Source organism: Miniopterus schreibersii, assembly GCF_964146895.1.
Source record: "Miniopterus schreibersii genome assembly, chromosome: 4".
NCBI lineage: Eukaryota > Metazoa > Chordata > Mammalia > Chiroptera > Miniopteridae > Miniopterus > Miniopterus schreibersii.
In genome coordinates, this window is record NC_138105.1 from 44,903,128 (window position 1) to 44,921,434 (window position 18,307).

General features: G+C 33.2%; 1 protein-coding gene across 2 annotated transcripts in view; it reads right to left on the bottom strand.

Annotated features, from left to right (window-relative positions):
- Positions 1-18,307, bottom strand: part of LRBA (LPS responsive beige-like anchor protein) — a 504,599-nt gene that overhangs the window by 133,483 nt on the left and 352,809 nt on the right. The window lies entirely within an intron of this gene.

Sequence of the window (18,307 nt, forward strand, 5' to 3'; positions counted from 1 at the left end):
GGGTTGCTCAGTTGGGTGGAGTGCCGTCCCATACACCAAAAGGTTGAGGGTTTGACTCCCGGTTGGGGTGCCTATGGGAGGCAACCTATCGATGTGTCCCTCTCACATCTATGTTTCTCTCTCTCTCTCTCAAATAAAAAACATACCCTTGGGTGAGGACTTAAAAAAAAATCAGTCAGTAAAGGTAAACCATGCCTGACAAAATCCTACAAACCATGCCTGACAACATCCAATGAATGCTATTATTTTTAAGAGTATCATTTAGAACTGGAGTAAAGTTTGAATAAAACAATAGCCTGTAAAGACCCAGCACATTGCCTGGCATAAGGTAAGAGCTTTATAAATGTTAGCTCGTATGGTTATTATTGCTGCTGTCATTCAGGGACCACATGAATTCCACTAAACAGTATGCAAAATTCTGTGCAATTATGCACATGTACATTTTCTTAAGAAAAATATACAGTATTCTTAAGATTTTCAAAGGGCTCTAAGCTGAAATAACTTAAGATCAACTGCTTTAAGTAACAATTCATTTTCATAAAACATTCTGATCTCTAGAAAATGCTTACTGCTTATTTAAATATAAGTACCAATTCACTGAAAAAATGTCATACTACTTTCTTTAATGAAGACCTATGAATTAGTCACTTCTCAATTATAAGAGAAAGAAAATATCAGATAATTAATGGGGTAAATATTAAACTAAAATAAATTTTAAAATATTGGTTTAAAAATAGATGTATTCAAAAATACTCTATTGAATATAAAGCAATGTTAAACCAGTTTTTAAGCTACTTTTCATGTTAATATGTGATTTTAAGCACCATTTTTAATTCATCAGTTTGGCTATCTTTCTTAAGTTAACTATTTTTTTCAAAACTGCTATTTATCTTAAGTACCAGTCTCCTTCAATAGCTTTGAAAGGTTCTAATCAACATTTTATTTTAAGCCATTTTTTTTACTTCACAAGCAAACTTTTAAAAACCTCTAGCTGATTACTATTTAAATGAGTATCACAGTATACTAATTTAAAATGCCACCTTTTAAAGCATTACTTTCTGCACAAAAGAATTATATCTGATTTACTAAATTTATGCCAGTTAAGAATGGAACTGACTCCAAGAAATCTTTGTTACAGAACCAATTCTGAATGCCTTTAAATGGATTTTAGTTGTTGTCCCTAAAGACTGAGCTATGCAAAAGGAAAAAATAAAATCATTGGAAGACAAATTATGTGAATTAAAAATAGAATCAATGCTCCTTTTGTATGGTTCTGCAGCATATTAAGTATTCACTTTATCTGCTCCTATTTTTATTACTCTCCAAATGAGTGCACCCCCAAAATCAATAGTTATAGAATCACGTTTCTTGAATATAATGCTAAAACCAATTAGGATTGATTTCACTAGCATCTAAAAAAATGGCATTACGCAGAGATCCATATAGGTAGAACCCACAGTATTGATTCTGGCTGTTATTGTTACAGTTGGTTTCTGAAGCCTGCTCCAGGACAGCTATCAAGACATACCACATTTATTTGCAAGCATATAAAAAAGAAGTCCCCAAATAAAAGAAGGTTAAAAAAAAAAAAAGCCCAGTGGAGCTGTGCAATGACAATGATACACTATCAGCTTACTCAGAGAAGTTACAGTGGGAATACACACATTGAATTATACATTACGCGAAAGCACTGATTTATTGTGGTAATAACATCCACCTCATTAAAAGATTCTGCTTTGCTGCAGTTGGAAGGCTACATATTGTTTACTGCTATAAATTAATGGCAGTACAAAGAAGGCTGTGGAACCGTCCTAACAATAGATCTGTAATGACAGTGCTGTATATCACAGCTTCCTCAGCAGCTTCATAATAAAATGGAGACAATGTATTGAGCTAATACATTCTACCATGCTGGCCCATATTTTTCTGACAACTGCTTTAAAAGATGAGCTGAATCCAACTATGTTATAATGCTGCAAAACATTTAACTAAGCAAGAGTCTGTCATACACCAAAGTGCATCATAGCATTTTTAAAACATTGTCTAAATCAGCATTTCGAGATGTTTACTCATCTCCACAAAAGAATTAAAAGTAAATGCTGAGGGCTCTTCTTATTCATACAGTATATCATGAGTATCAATTGGAGGGCAATTCAGAAAATGCCCAGCACGACCACACTACAGAGAGCTCTCCATACAATTTAACTCTAAAAGCTTGGATGAATATTTTTAAAAATCAGCAAATTGACTGAAGGAATAGGAGCAAAATTGATAGTAACTTCCTGAAAAAATCAATAAAAAATAAGTATTGATTAGAGAGGTATAATTCAAGTTCATAACCTGGTAAATATAAATAGCCCTAGGATATAAAAAACATTATAAACATTACATAAAACTAAAACAGAATTATATAAGTTTTTTTTAAATCTACAAAATAATAAAAGAGCCTTGAAATAGAATGATTTAAAAATAAAGTATAGGGCTATCAAAATAAGCACTGCATTTTAAAAAATGGAAATAAGAACTTGGATTATAAGAAAAGACAAATTAAAGAAAATAGAGCACCAAAACTCTTGAAAATGTATAAATAGGGGGGGAATATCCCTATACTTAGAATATTTTAAGCTCAAAATTAGCAAAACTGACAACTGTGATAGTGAAAGGTATTCTATTTGAGAAATAGTAATGATACCTTTCAGAACAAAAGGTGTAAAAAACTCTTTCTACATCAGGTTTTTAAGAGTATTACAATATAAAAAATACCTTATTAACTTCTTTGAGAAGTATTTTTTTTTATTATTAGGAAAATGAAAATACTGCATGTGAAGTGCCCAACTCAGTACCTGGCACACAATAAATTATTAGTGATAATAATTATTTTTCAGCTTATTTAAGAATATTAAAGAAAATTCATTAAACAAGCCTGATGAAATCAGTGGAGGAAAAGAATATAATTAAACATCATAATCCTCCATTGGTACATATAGTACTTACTGTGCAATATATGTCAGTAGCCTAATAGTACAAAGTGGTCCCCCAAAAATGAATTATCCTACCTTCCTCAAGAACATAAGCAAAAGCAAAATTACTTTTCCAAAGTCCAAAGGGCCCTCAAATTTTACTATGAAAAATATATGAAATGTCAAGCAAGCTGCAATCATCTTCTACTACATTAATTAAAAACAAATAGTTTTGGGTTCAAAGACCCCTTCAAGGGCACATGACAGACTCTCATATAATCACCAGTAAAAGTTAGCTGTAAAAAGAAAAGGCTTTTGTAGTGTTGATAAACATTCTAAGTTTTCTCTTTCTTTTTTAAAATTTCAGGAAATCTCACCTGAAGTTATATAATTAAGAATAATATCCGCAACTTACATTTTGCAATTTATAAAACATTATTATGCATTCTCACAATAAATATGTAAGCTAGATAACCCCATTTTAATAATGAAGACAAGAAGAATCTTGAGTAATGTAGCTCAAAATCAATATAAATCCAAGACAAAAACCCAGTTCTCAAAATCCAGTCTCTGGGCCATTTTATCCATCTAAAACTCTTGCATTACAAATTGTTTTTCCTAATTTCAACAACTTCTCAATCTCTTACTCTATTTTTAAATATGATGTTTATTTAATGGATTGGTTTAAAAGGCTAACACTACATGTAAAGTGCTTAGAAGAGCTCCTGGCACAAAGAAGGTCCTCAATAAGTACAATTGCTGTTAATGTTGTAATTGCTGTCATCACTGTCACCATAATTCCTTCTTCCTTTTGAGATTTATGTGTGAGCTGCTCCATTTTATATCAACCTTTCAGAAGTGAAAAGCTCCCAACTGCTGGACCACGACTACAGTTACTTAGAGTAAGAAAGTTATAGGGAATTGACAAAGAATCTGAGTAATTTTACAGAGAAGAGATTTACTTGAGTTAACCAGTTTCTCTTAAAATCCAAGTCTCAAAAGAGGTTTTTACATCTTTCTGTGAAGGCTTTCTTTAGAAAATCATTAAACCCTAACATATGAGAAGCAGAAGAGGAGAAGATTTAAAAAAGAAAGAACGAAATCATTCTGGAGCATAAAATTCAGAAATAGGGCCCTCGTAAATGCTAAAAATACATTTTGTGGGTATAGAGGAGTACAAGAGAGATGTCAAAGGGGCTCAGGAAGGGCAGGCAAAAGAGCATGGCTACTTTAGGATCCTGATGACTGGACTAAAGCCATTTGCCAATGTCATCTTCTTCTGGTATGATTAGGAAATTGGAAACATCCTTTAATTCTATGACTACACATAAAGCCTGTCCTACAGCATTTAAGAGGTCATGGACAAAAGAGGTTATACATTATTTTATTCTCTCCTGGAAGCAGGGAAGACCTGTAGCTATTGAAAGAGAGCCATTGCTAAAAACTAGCCGGGGGAAAAAGATTGGCTAAACGCAATGTTATACGAATTCAATTTATATGTTATAAAAAAGTCAGATTAAATGTTAGTTTTATCTAATTTAGAGGATGAAAGAGGGTGAACTATCAGGAAATATGACATCATAAAAGATGGTCAGTAACAATTTGGTTTTAAAAGATTACAGGAAATAACAATGATATGCAGATTAAAGGGGCCATTCTATCTGATGACTATGCTGCTATTTATTGGATATAAGTGGTAGTTCTCAAGTCTTATATAAATTATCTCATTACATTCCCAACAACCCCTTAAAATACAAACCTATTAGCATTCCCAACTTACGGGTGAAAATACTGAGTCTGGGAGAAGTTAGATGACTATTATTGGTTGATTACCAAGCTGGCGACAGGGGTAAGAGCCAGAACGGACTCTAACTTCTAAATTGACTAATAAATCCTAAAATGATCTGAGTTGTGTGGATTGATGAAAATATTGGTTCCAAATCTGTAAGGCCATTAGGATCCTTTCATGGGAGGTTTAGACTGTCTTTCTGAAAAAATGCTATTTACATTTTTATCCCCACCGACCAATATATGGGAATATAACTTTAGCAGAGGCTTTACAATTGGGAATAAATATGAGTATTTTGTCTTGGGACACCAAAAAAATGCATGGCAAGAACAGTTTTTTTAAAAAAAGTAAACAAAAAAGAGAAGTATTGTCATCAAAGTGCATTGCTTTACTTTCCTCTTAACTTTTATATTTGTATACCTGCATCCATGAACACAAATGAATTTTATTCTGTGCATCTCTACCACCTGCCTTTCTCCCCCACCCCCAAGAGAAGAAAATAAAGAAATAGCCTCTGTCATGTAAGCAATGTTGCCACTGTTAGGAGGTACAGTAACTATTCTGTGTCAGCTGGAACAGCTCTTTTATCTAAATGACAAGTGTAACAAACAGCCTGATCAGCATTTTTGCTCAACCTTGGCTTTTAGGGTATTTCGTCAAACGCTATATATGGCTGAAATGGTTTGGCACTTATCTTCATGCACTCTGTTTTATTTAATAATGTCAAGAAAAAAATTCCAGTGGCACACCACTGTGGCTTTTAGAGTTAACAAATAAGCACTTTTGTTCTCAAGTACCAGAGCAGTTTTTAATCCCTTGAAAACACACTTCTTGCAAGTGGCATTAAACATACCCTCACTATACTATTTCAATTTAACAAACACATCTTGGGAAAAAGAAAGTATTTCATTTTACTTATTGTGCCTATGTACAATCTAAATCATTTCAAATGCTCACATTGGTAGATATAATAGCAATGCCTTTACACTTCTGTTATTCAGCTATGGTTCACATTAAGTGATTTTTACTATAGGTTTTTATCTGAATTTGAGAAAGGCACACACATTGATTAAAATAATCTGATAATCCAATGCCAGTGTTGAGCTAAATGCTAGGAGAGTCCCAAAGGCAAACTTAACAACGCAAGGCAAACTGAAAAAAAAGTCTTAAGTAATTATGAAAATGATAAACCACCAAGATACCCACAGCTGATATATTAAAACCTATTCATTTGTGAACTGAATCATTTAAAACCATTAAAATCAGGAGTGCCGATTCAAGATGGTGTCCTTGCACAAAGAAATCTAACCTACAGCTACATATGGGAATAAATTCCCTCTGAAAGAAATCCAGAAACTAGCTGAGCAACTCACACACGTCGAGAAAAAACCCACATCCTAACTGATAGGAAAGGTAGGGGAACTGAGGAGCTGCCCTACCCCACCACAAGCCTGGCAATAAATAACAAGTAAACAGCAATCTATTTCTGGAAAAAGGCAGAGGAGAGAGAAAAACTCCTCTGTGGCACAAGTACAGAAAATCTGCTAAACAGTGGAGCAGGAACATCACCTCAGGGCCCTCCTGAAGTACAAACTCAAATGGAGGAATTCGAAGTCTGTGTTGCACTGAAGGTTAATAGTGAGAACAACAAACTCATCTAGTGACTAGACTGACTGAACTCCTGACACAAATTGCCTGACATAAGAGGAGGCATCCACAATTCTAAGGCATAAAATATTATTTACATCAGATCTCCACTGGCATTCAACCAAAAACTATGAGACAGAATACTGAGGAAAAACAATGACCCATTATGAAGACATAAAGCGATCAAAAGAACTAGTGTCAGAGATAATGCAGATGGTTAGAAATATCTGACAGGTTATTTAAAATAACTGTAATTCATATACTAAAAGATCTAGTGGGAAGGTGGAAAACTTACATAAACAGGTGGGAAATTTCAGCAGAGCTGGAAGCTACAGAAAAGGAATCTAATGTAAATGCTTAAAATAAGTATCAGAGGTGAAAAATTCTTTTGATGAGCTTATGAGCAGACTGGACACAGCTAAGTAAAGAATAAGCAAATTTCAAGGTAGATGAATAGAAATTATCCACAATGAAGAAGATAAACAAGTGAAAACACACAGAGGACTGAGTAACCAAGAGCTGTGGGACAAAATCAGAGTCTAATATAGGTGTAATTGGAGCCACGGGAGGAGAGAGACAAAAGAGCAAAAGAAATACCTAAGCAATGAATAAATAATTTCCAAATTTAATACTAAGAAACAAACTACAGAGTCAAGAAACTCTAAAAACTCAAAGCAGAAGAACCAAACAAAAAAATGAATAAGAGATCATAGTCAAATAGCTGAAAACCAAAAATAAAGCAAAAAATTGTAAAGACAGTCAAAGAAAAGGCAAGTAAGTAAACATCATTAAACAGAGAGAAAAAAAATTATAAGAATAATAACAAACTTTCACCAGAAACTAGGGCCAGCCAGAAGATCGTAAAAAGTCTCCTTTAAAATATTACCCCCACATAAAAAATCCATCAATCTAGAATTCTGTAACCAGTGAAAATATTGTTTAAAATCAGTGTGCAATACTTCTTTCAGATTAAAATAAATTTGAAAGAATTAATTGCTAGGAGACATGCACTTCAAGAAATATTAATAAAAAATTTAGAAGAAATACAATAAGAGATTAAATTATACATCCATACAAAGGAATAAAGATTATCAAACATGGTAACACAGGGTAAACATAAAAACTTTTTTTCTTATTTTTACTGCTTTAAAGGATAGCTATCTAAAGCAAAAATAGTAAAGTATTGAGTTTAGAGGATATTTAGCTGAAAAATGAGAACAAAAGCTCCAAAGGCTGAAATAGAGAGAATAGGAGGATGCTGTTATAAGGTTTGAAAACTATACATGAAGTGGTATAATATAATTGAAGATAGACTGTCATAAGTTAAAAATGTCTATTTCAAACAATAAATCACTAAATTATTTATACATAATAAGCCATAAATAATAAGCAATAGTGCAGATAAAATGGAATCATAAAAATACTTAATCTAAAAGAAGGCAGATAAAGGGAGACAAGGTATAAAGAACTGATGTGAGGAATGAAAAACAGCAATATGGTACAATTAAACTGACTATATACAAAATTACATTAAATATAAATGGTCTCAAAACCCTAATTAAAATGCAGAGATTATCAGGTTGGCTATAAAAGCAAGACTATTACATGATGTCTACAAAAAATAAATTTTAAACATACAGCCAGACAGGTTTTAAAAAATGATGAAAAAATATACTGCAAATAATAATCAAAATAACTCTTTCATGGCTATATTACTATCAGAAAAGGTAAACTTCAGAACATGAAGAATTACCAGGAATAAAGAGGGGCACTACACAATGATAAAGAGATTCATTTATAAAGAAAACATAATTCAAAATGTGTATGTACTGTATTAGTTTCCTAGGACTCCTTTATCAAAGTAGCACAAACTGGGTAGCTTAAAACAATAGAAATTTACTGTTTCTGGAAGTTAGAAGTCAAAAATCAATGTGTTTGCAGAGCCATGCTCTCTTTGAAGCCTCTAGGGAAAGATCCTTCCTGGCTTCTTCCAGCTTCATGTAACCCAGGTGTTCCTCGGCTTATGGCAACATTACTCAAAGTTCTAAAGGTAAGATTTCATATATTTTTATTTAACTTGCATATTTTATTCATTTCATTCTGCCAAAATGATTTATAATTTTGTATTTTAATTGCTGCAAAGCAAGCTGTATGATCAAATTCATAATATTAGTGAAATTCATAATATTAGTCGAATAAATCAGAGTCTAGGAAAGAAACCTTGGAAGATGCCCTTAAGAAGGTGATACTTTGTGCTTATAAAGGGCACTGAACAAGAGGTTGTAAATTACTCGAACAGTTCTTAATGCTACTAATGTCTTTTAATCACCTTGTTTGTATTTCACAAAGGTACTACTTGGATTTTGAAATCATTTGCTGAGATATGAAGTTACACTAAATCTGTAACTTCCCCATTTTATTAACCTAATCCTGCAACTTTCAACTCGTGTCTCGCAAGAATCTTTTAAACATGCAATACCTATGTAGTCAGGAGCACTGACTTCTTTTCCCTTAGACTTTTCAAAAAGTAACTTTGGAGCAAAAAGGGTACATAATTACTATTATTATTATTTTTTGTAAATCAATCAAAATTATATCTACTTTTTTTTGTCAGAATGGCAAAAATATGTATTTTTTGGTGTGCTTCAGAATTTTAGTAATTAATTCATGTGTGCCATGAGATGAAAAATGCTGAAAATCGATGACCTAATCAAACTGGTATTTGTTTTTTGTTGTTTTATATTTTAATTATAGTTAACATACAGGAAAACATGTTTAAAGTAAATAATTTAATGTAGTTTAACAGAATATATTTCTCAATGAAATTCTACTTTTTTTTCTTCCTACATGTAAAAAAGGGTAACTATTTAATTGTCTATTCTAGTTTGTATAGTGGGCCAATGATAACTATGGTTTTTGTTTTCATAATTCACACTTTTTCTACTTTCAAAAACGTAGTTTACATTATAAAATGTGGACACAATCATTGATGTTTCTCTCTCTCTCCTTCTCCCTTCCTCACTCTGTAATGAATAAAACATATATTTTTTTTAAATTCCTTTTCTGAAAGTGAACAGTCTAAAATAAAGTAGAAATAAAACATTTGACTAAACTATTCTCCTATAAATGGTTAATATATAGCATAATAAATTATATGTTACATATTAACATAATTTATAATAACATCATAACACAATAAAACTTTCTAAAAGTGGGGATTATTTCATTCACTCTTTCTGGAACAGTCCTTAGAATAATGGCCAAAGAGGTGCCCAGTAAATATTTAGTAATCAATCATTTGAATAAACACATTTGTTCCATAAAAATAGGACACTACAAACAGGTGGTCATGTTGAATAAGTATGCCTATTCCAATAAATGGTTTTGAGAATAAAGAATTGGACAGAAATATGAACATGTGACTAAAAGGTAAGTTCCTACATTACCCACTGTGAAAACTTACTACATATTCACATAAGTTTTGAATATCACAGGGAAATATAAGAATGAGAAGGTGACACATACAAGTATGTACAGAAACCTACCACACAACTCTATAAAAAAAAAATTCCAGCCTGAAACCAGATATATAGTACCAGTACTTATTAAACTTAAACAAAAAATTTCTAGTTGCTTTAAAATCAGTTTTTATGCATATTCATAGTAAGCATTTATGTTCCCTACTCTGAATCTATCCAAGGTAGTACACCCAGCACTAAACTAATAAAACAGGAAGTATTATGGGATAAAACTGGTAATGTTATGTAAATAAAACAATCCATTTATAAATAATAATAAATGATCACTCCACACCACAGTAACTTAGGATGATTAGTGAATAAATACTTAACTTGGAGAAGGATTACTGACTGGCAGTGTGTTGCTGGTATATGTCAGGATTATTCATCACCCTGACAGTAATATTAACCACAATCCATTTCAGTTACTTCAGTTTATCGTTTACTGACTAATGTTAAGAAACAATGTCATTGAAGGCTGCTTAAATAAAGTGTAAGGTTAACCTCTGTTAGTCACTTAAAAACTTCCACTAGAAGGTAACTTCCAGTAGAAAACCAAATATGCTATACAGAGTGCTAATAATTAATACATGTAAATTTAAAAAAATAGTCATACAAGACAGATAGTTTTCTAATTTTAAAACAAAACTTCAGCAAATCCTCTAAATGCACAACCCTCCCCCTTCCTTCATCTCTCTATATACAAATAATGTGTGTGTGTGTGTGTGTGTGTGTGTGTGTGAAGGTATTGTGTGTATATGTATTCACACTTTGCTGAACTCAATTTCAATTTCTGGGGAAAGAGTTACATAGCCATATTTTAAACTAAATTCATCACAGTGAACAAGTAATAATTTAAAGTTTAAAAAGGTCAGTGTACCTATGAAAAATTTTCTTCAGTATTATATAAATACTATATAATACAATTCATAATTATATAGTTTGCTACATAAGACCCCCCTCAAATTAAGTAATTTTCTAAAGGTGCCTTACTAATAACTGAGGCAGACTGACTACAAGTCTACCTAAATCTGAAGAGTTCCTACTCTGGTCCTATAATTTCATCTTTCCCGGCTATTTCCCGTATCATTCTGATGTTCCTTTCAGAAAAGATCTGCACGTACATTCTACTTCCCATAGCATAATTTTTTTCTATCAAAGCAATAGTTTTATCGCTGTAAGGGAACTCTTGCTTTGTTGTTAAGGCCTTTTCCGTTTCTTAAATTGTCTTTGCCTTTTCTGGTTTTGTGTATTTTTCTCTTTGTGCAGTCTTTGTCACCTTTCACACTGGAGACTGTCTTTACATGTTTGCTAACACTTGTTTATGCCTTCATTTTTAAAACTGAAGCCTGAGAGAGCTGACTGAAGAACGTGCAGCGTAAGTAGCAATCGGAACCGGTGGACTTCACTGGACGGAAACCAGGTGAGCTCCAAGTGGAATCCCTAAATGTTAGTATTTTTTAGGTCTTTCCTGTTGAACAAGTCAGTATGCCCAAAAAGTGATATATAATATAATCTTCTGTCTTCCAGGGTGGGGTTGGTCCTGGCCAGCCTGCCAGAATTCTGATAGCATGACAGCAAAGGGGACTGGGGGCCTTCACCATCCAGTACTTAAAGCTTTTCATTAATCCTCCTGTTTTCCACTCATTACCTTCAACCCTCTCTCTGCTGTCCTTGGGGTTTTCAAATCAGAAACGTCTCTGGGTACAGTTTCTCCAAAAAGCAAACCTCTTCCTTTTTCTGTTTCTTAAATTGTCTTTGCCTTTTCTGGTTTCGTGTATGATTCACAGACAAAGTGAAGAATAGTGGATTTTGGAAAGAAGTGGATATAAATGCAAGTTTACATTCTTTCTGATTATACCTAAAATATACCAGTTCACTGACAGACACAGGTCTTAAGATCAAATCCTAAGCCTTAACACTCGAAATGTGTGACCTTGGAGAGTTCCTTCACCTCACCAGTTTTAGTCTCCTTATCTATAAAATAAAGATGATAACACATTCCTTACAGTAAAGGAATTAAAGACAAGAGCACATGTAAAATGTCTGTTACAGTGGAAGGCACCTACCAGGGCCTTGCTCACAACACTACAAGTATATTCTAAACAATCCCAGTGCCTTCTTCTGCTTATTAGGCTGTAAATTCCCCCAAGAACAGGGAATGCAATTTATACCAAAATCCCTAAAATCAATGTGGATATAACAGCATCCATATTTGATGCCTAGATTAAAATATTTTTAATATATTTTGTAAGCCAATAAAAAATATCCAAGTGTGAGGTAATTTTTAATTTCTTTTTGTGCATTTGTATTTTATTTAAACACTTTATTTACTGTTATAATATCACAAGGTTTGTTTTAAGTCTAAATTCCTGTGGTTTGAGTGAAGGCCAATATATAGAAAAACAAAGTGAAAGTTATAACACCTATCATATTTAAACAATATCGCCCTCCTCCCTGCCCCCGCAAAAAGACTGTTCTTTTCCCTCTGTGACATCTAGATGGTATATTGATTCCCGGTATATCTGTTACAGAACAGACTAAAAGGACTGGCATTCGTCAGAAACAGCACTTAAAACTTAAAGAGATAAAGAAGTGTTGTCTGATCAACAACAGTTAAATGTCGGTAGTCAATTCCAGGTCAAGATGCATGTTGTATATATTAAATGTGTGTGTTAGAAAGAAATATCTCACATATAAAAATATACAACCAAAATGTAGGAGATAAATGAGAGACCAAGAGAGAAAATCCCTATTTTTTCTTTAAACAGAGAAAGAGAGAGAGAACCACTAAGAACAAACAATAACAACTCATCAGCAAGAAAATAGATTCAGTAGAGCTTTGTCCCTCATTTCTCTTCAGTTACGTGTGAATTTACTCTTTAGAAACATTTTGATTGGGATTAGGACAATGGAAGCTGCTGTTTTAACAGAGTGTGAATGGTATGGCAGTGTAACATAGGTTAAAAAAGAAAAAGAAACTGATTTACTAGGGCCTGGAACAAAATCTAACATTCAGTTTGAAGAGCTGATGATAGAAAACTTTCCTCAGATTCCCACACTGCAAGGCAGGAGGCAGGAGACCGCAGGGCAGGTTCATTTCCCCCTAATGTTGAATTTTCATGTTTCTGCCTCTGAACCCAAACAGCTCACGTTGTGCTTACACTCTAAAGCTGAAAAATGGATAGTTTTTCTAAACTTCCCTTGATCTCAAACTGTCTCAGTATTTTCCTTCATTTTAAGAATGTAAACATTAATTATTTAAAAATAAAATGCTTGCTTATACTTTGCCTAGTCCTGGTTTTCTCCCCAAATTTTTAGTTTACTGTTTAGAAGGATAGTAATTTTATTACCTGATTTTATTCCTTCAAATCTCCAGAAACTGAGAGTCCCTAGCAAACGATATTACTCAATAAACAACCAATAAATGAAAAAACAAATTAATAATCAAGTAGTAACATCGGGAATTCTCTAGTTTTAACCAAACATTCAGCTTTTTCATAAAACAGGTGAAGTCAAAACAGCCTGGAGCATAACTTGGGGCAAACACCCGAAGAGGAGGCAATTTGGGAAAGCTTTCCTTTTTCAAGCAATAGAATGCTGCTTGTATTTTACCATGTATTTCAGCATGAGAGGTGAAAGGCTACTTGATAAAATAACATTAAAACAGACTGGGCCATTGATGTTCAAGAGTAGGAAAACAGTTTGTTTCTCAGACTTTCTGGGCCAAAACTCATGGTAAGAAAAGTCACTTTAAATCATAACCCAGTGCATGCACCACGCACACGCACACACACACACACACACACCCCGTAAGCAGAAGGTTCGTACAGGATACACACTGATACTTTCTTTTTCTTATGTAATGCTATGCTATTCTAATTTTTTTTTTTTTTTTTTTTTTTTACACATGCTAGCTCTGAACTGCAATTTGAGAAACACAGGCTTAGTGTTTAAATTCTGGTTAGTTGCAGAAGTTCACAGTGCCTCAGTTTCTGTCTCTGTAAAAGACAGTTAATAGCTTTACCTATCTTAAAAGGTTTTTGTGAGGATTAAAAGAGTTAACACAGGTAATAAACTTAGATAACAGCCTGACTACAGTAAGTCCTCAGTAAATATCAGCAACAAGAATAAAGTGGGATGTTCCTACCTTCTGAAATCCATAGCCCTGTCTTCATTTGCAAGTGAATGGTTATCAACTGCATTTCAATCTCACTTTTTTTTGGAATATGTATCCACATTACAGTACATTTACAAATTCAATATTCCAAAATAACTATGTGGATCAATGAAAAGAGAAACAATTGCCTCAGATTATCTTGGTTTTTCCTCTCTATTAAAAGTGGTTTACATAATCCCTTCCCTACTAAGGAAAAATAAATAAATAAATCACAGTAGCAAAGAAAATCTTCCTCATCTACAAAGGAAGCCCTGGTACTGAGACACTCAGCCATCATAGCTTGTTTTTATGGGCTGACATTTTGTAAATATATTCCTGCCCTAATTATAATTTCTTATAAAGGACAAAAAGAAAATGTTGCTTCTTATTTCTGTCAAGGAGGTTGTCAAAATATAAAAATCAATATATATTTATAAAATATGAATTAATATCACTCCAAAGTCTATGCACGGTTAGATCTGTCTTCTCTTCAGAAGAATTTTAGACTCATGATGAAAAAACTAGGAAAGCAGAGGCAAAAAATCAACTTCAAAATTGATCCCTACTTTTTTTCAGCTGTAAAAGAACAAATTAAACCGTTATGGTAAGTGAGGACTTTCTCAATATAAGAAAAGATTTAACTTTGATCACATTGTTCAGATTAAAATAGATCTGATTTCCTAAAAGACTGAAAATACTAATTTGCAATTATTATAAGGGGAAATGTACATAAAATTTTGTAACTTCAAGAAGTCATTTTTTTACTTCTACAAGGACTTTTTCCTCAAAAAATGATCAGGAAAAAATAATATAGAAGAAAGGGCGTTGTTTACATTAACTCAGCTTGAGCAAGAAAATGCCCTGTGCAATATGGAAGAAATTACCAAATAAAATTGTAACTATGTATCAAAAACCCCTCTCAAAACCAGCTTTGGGGAAATTAAAGGGACATAAATATGCATAAATAATTCAATACATTTTAAAGCTAGTCAGGCTATATTATCTATTCAAGAATAGGGATAAGATCTGTTTGTTTTAAATTAAGCTTTACACACAATGTTTTCTTCGGTTTGGTAAGTTTATTTAAACAAATAGTTTAATGTTTGCTAAATGTATACTATGGAGCAAATTTTAATATAATTCTATCATAATCACTACTCATGGAGATATAGCTCATTTCACATATGAGAAGAATTCCTGAAAATATGTGCATAAGCAGACATTTGAAAACTGAATCATACTGTAAACATTGTGGCAGACTTTAGCACCAACGGGAGTGAGATATTTTTATAAATGATTACCACCATTCCATACATGTAAAGTACAATTTTTGAATATCTGATATGCTTATTTCATTAAAAATTATGTAGTTAATTCCAAACTCACTTATTTCCATCAATATTTAATGAAAACAATTAGTACTAGTAGACTTCCATTTTCATGAACTTGAATGAATGTAGCATTCGAGCTATTGCTGCTTTATAGGAAAGGAGATATTACCTATATGTGGCTAACTGTTAGAGCACCCCACTTCTTCCCAGCCCTTCTAATTACACTACTGTTTGCTATTCAACTGTGTACCCTTCAGTTCTTATTGTAAGCACTCTTTACAAATACTCCTTACTCAGCCCAAAGTACAAATATTTCACAAAACCTAATAATATAAAGATGGATACAATTAAAGACACTAAATCACAAAAATGATATTGTATGTCTTTATATAGTGGATATGAACATACATGGATAGAGACTAATGAAAGCAACTCTTGTTTTGGTTTGGTTTTGAAACTGGGCCCTCCCCCTTTTACTTTTACTCGATAACAAAATTTTAAAAAGTAAAATTATTGTTGTTCATCTAGTGGAACATAAAAAGTAGTCTAATTTATTTTATACAAAAGATAAGTTATAAAGGCATTAGTTAAAACAGTCTTTTACCCACCCTACAAAAGTATTCGGCAATTTCCTTAGAAACAGTTACAATATACAAGTAAAATTCAATTTTTATAAAGAATCCTGTTTAGGGTGGGGGTGGATGCTGGGTGGAGGGGATCAAGGGGGGGGAGGGGAAATCTGTAATACTTTCAACAACAATAATAGAAAGGAAGGGAGGGGGAGAGAGGGCAGGAAAGAAGGAAGGGAGGGATGGAGGAAGGGAGAAATGGAGGAAGGAAAGAAAGAAAAGAATCCTGTTTAGCTGGCAAATAATCTATAACAGCATTTTGTTAAAATTATTTCTATGAACTCTCATAATGAAAACATCACAAAGCCTACACTTAAAAATAAATGTTCGGTGGCTTTCTTCTGGTCAGGTAAGATTTTTAGTGGGACAGAGAACAAAGATGAGGGTCAGAGAAAGGAGGCAGCAGGTAAGAAACAGAGGTATGAGAAGGTAACAGGGTTACGGGAGCTCTTGTTCAGGGACAATGATGTTAGAAGACAGAAATACAGCCTCAGCACAAATATCCAAACAGTCTCCCACTTATCACCATTAGCAACTGTTCCATCAAGACGGAAGCATGCACCCTGTCCACAATTCATCTTACTACATCCTGAAGAGCTTACAAAAAAAATCCTCCAAAGCACAAAAAGTCTTAATAAGCTATGTGCTTAAATAGAAGTCCAAACTGAAGGACTTAGTTAGGAAAAGGGGAGATTCTTCTAAAACTCTAGAAAGGTTATTTGTTGAAATGTAATTTATTTGGTGAAGCACATTTTACATTTTAACAAATTAATGAAAAATGAGATGTTACTTTTATGTACATGAAATTCAAATGATGAAGTGAGTAGGATATAACTGCCCGAGAATTAAACAGTTGTCCAGTGTTTCTTCTTGACCTACTGCATGGCTCACCATACACGTCAGACTACTACAGTCCTCAGTTTATACTAGAGAGTTCTACAGATGCCAGTAAAATACTACAGGGTCTTAGAGCCTAAGTGCAAGGCTTCCCTTTTTATAAAGAAAAACACAAACAAAAGCAAAAACCACTTATCCATTTATTGTTTCTCCTGGTCACCTGGGAAATCCTGCTGATCTGTGACTAACCTGATAGTAGATGAAGGGAAGTGTCTCATTACACAAGGATTCCCAATAATAAATGCAACAGCAGTGACAGAATTTAAATACCACCTTTTTGCAGTCCTCACCAAACTAATGGATCCAGGCATTAAATATCAGTGGCTGCTAACATCACAAAAGAGAAGGAAAATAGATATCACATACCCCTGACAGAATAACATGAAAACTCCCTATGAAGAGGTCTTGTCAAAAACATCTAATCTGACTTCTATCAACCTCTGGAACCAACTACCAATTTATAAGAAATATAGAAGACAGAGGAACCTGTTAGAGTATACCACAGGGATGCAGTAAGTAAAATCCACACTGAGAAATAATAAGACAAACAATATGTTTCTTCAACTACTAAATTAAAAAAAAAAAGATGGAAGAGAAAACTACAGAATAAAGAGCGACTTAAGAGCTATATATCAACTGATCGCAAGGCGTGGTCCTTATTTGGGTACTGATTTAAATAAACAAACTAAAAATAATTATAAAAGTTGTAATTCAATTGGAAATGTGATATCTACTGGGTATTAGATGATATAAAAAATTATAGTTAATATTTTAGGTTTGCACCCAGCTGGCCAGAGTGGCTCAGCAGTTGAGCATCAACCTATAATCCAGGAGATTGCAGTTCAATTCCAGATAAGGGCACATGCCTGGGTTTCTGGATCGATCCCCAGCATGGGGCATGCAGGAGGCAGCTGATTCTCTCATTACTGATGCTTCTATCTTTCCCTCTCTCCCTTCCTCTCTCTGAAATCAATAAAAGTATATACTTTTAAATATATATTTTAGGTTTGCTATGGGTATTAGTTTTTAGATGTGCATACTACAATATTTATGAATGGAAAAACATGATTTCTGGGATTTGGTTCAAAATAACATGGGAAGGGGGAAATAAAATGAGAGTAAAAATAAAATAAGTGTAACCATGAGTTGTCAGCTATTGAAGAAGGGCGATTGGTAGATGGGAATTTATTATGCTGTTTTGTCCACTTATGTATATACTTGAAATTCTCCATAACAAAAAACTAAAAAAAAAAAAAAAAAAAGACATATAAACTTTTATTTTATATCACAAAATGACGATTCAGGATATCCACCTTATTGATAATGCAGGACAGAAAAGGAAAGTTTTTGGAGAATACCTGAGGATATGGGAAAATA